This window comes from Austrofundulus limnaeus, unplaced genomic scaffold, assembly GCF_001266775.1.
Source record: "Austrofundulus limnaeus strain Quisiro unplaced genomic scaffold, Austrofundulus_limnaeus-1.0 Scaffold470, whole genome shotgun sequence".
In the NCBI taxonomy this organism is placed as follows: domain Eukaryota; kingdom Metazoa; phylum Chordata; class Actinopteri; order Cyprinodontiformes; family Rivulidae; genus Austrofundulus; species Austrofundulus limnaeus.
In genome coordinates, this window is record NW_013952872.1 from 402,268 (window position 1) to 403,986 (window position 1,719).

Sequence of the window (1,719 nt, forward strand, 5' to 3'; positions counted from 1 at the left end):
CATAGTACATCTACATAGTACATCTACAGTAATAACTACACAACTGTTTTACCAATAAACCTGCATGCATATTTTTGGTCTGCAGGAGAAAACCTTAATTAGTGATGTGCAGATCAAAACAGAAATATTAATACCACCAGAACTCTAGAATCTACTACTACTACTACTACTACTACTACTACTACTACTACTACTACTACTACTTTTTGTTATAAAGCCCTTTAAAACCACCACAGCTGCAACAAAGTGCTGTACATATAAAAACAAAACATGAAAAACACAAAACAAAAATTTATAACAGTAAAATAGGAATAAATCTAAAAACAAGCCTCAGGCTGTGCTAAAAGCCAGGGAGTAGAAATGTGTTTTTAGACAAGTTTTAAAAGTGGACAGTGAACAGGCTTGTCTGACAGAAAATGGCAGACTGTTCCATAATCTTGGAGCAGCAATACAAAAAGCTCTGTCTCCTCTCAGCTTACGTTTGGACCTCGGCACCTCCAGGAGCAGCTGATCTGCTGACCTGAGGCACCGAGCAGGAGAGTGTGTGTGAATCAGCTCAGACAAATAGGGTGGGGCAAGACCATTCAGACTCTTCAAATCAAATAAAAGAACCTTAAAATGAATTCTAACATGAACAGGTAGCCAGTGGAGGGAGGCCAGAGTGGGGGTGATGTGCTCCATCTTACAAACTCCAGTTAGCAGGTGAGCTGCAGCATTTTGAACCAACTGAAGGCATCTGAGGGAGGTCTGGCTGACTCCGAGGTAAAGAGCGTTGCAGTAATCAAGCCGTGACATAACAAAAGCATGAAAGTTGAGAGAGAAGAGAAGAGTTGTTTTGGAAGAAACAGTTTAACCTTTGCTAGCTGCCTGAGATGATGAAAACTGGCCTTGACTACTGCTCCAATCTGGGAGTCCAATTTAAAATCATTGTCCATTTTCAAATCCAASTTACAAACTGTCTGCTTTACACGCAGTGCCAGGGGACCCAGATCAACAGGGGAAGGTTCACAGGAGGGACAAAACACAACCACTTCTGTTTTTTTTTCTCATTAAAATCTAAAAAGTTTAAAGACATCCAAGCTTTGATGTCTTCAAGACACAACAGAAGTGGCATATACTGTACATATATCCGACTATTGTCAGCATAGCAATGAAAAAATATCCCATGCTTCCTGAGTAAAGAACCCAAAGGAAGGGGGTAAAGAGGAAAARGCAGAGAACCTAAGATCGAACCCTGGGGAACCCCAAAAGACAAAGGAGCAGTGGAGGAATCAGAACCAGCTATGTTTACACACATTGTTCCATCAGACAGATATGATCTCAACCAGTTTAGTGCAGTACAACAGATACCKTGGTGCTCTAGATGTGAAATCAAAATCAGAATCAGCTTTATTGGACAAGTATGTTGACACACACAAAGAATTTGTTTCCGGTAGCTGGTGTCTCTCCAATACACATGCATACAATATACACAGGGATGGAAGCACAATAGCATAAGACAGGAACATTATAGTCTGTTGATTATATCCAATAATATATAAATTAGGCACTAGTTAGCAGGTGTAGGGTTTGGGATTGTTCATCAGGGAGATGCCCTGGGGGGAGAAGAAGCTATTTTTGTGTCTGGATATTTTTGAGCATGAGGCTCTATGGGGCCTGCCGGAGGGGAGAAGTTGTAAGAGGCTATGTCCTGGATGTGTGGAGTCTGACAAGATTTTC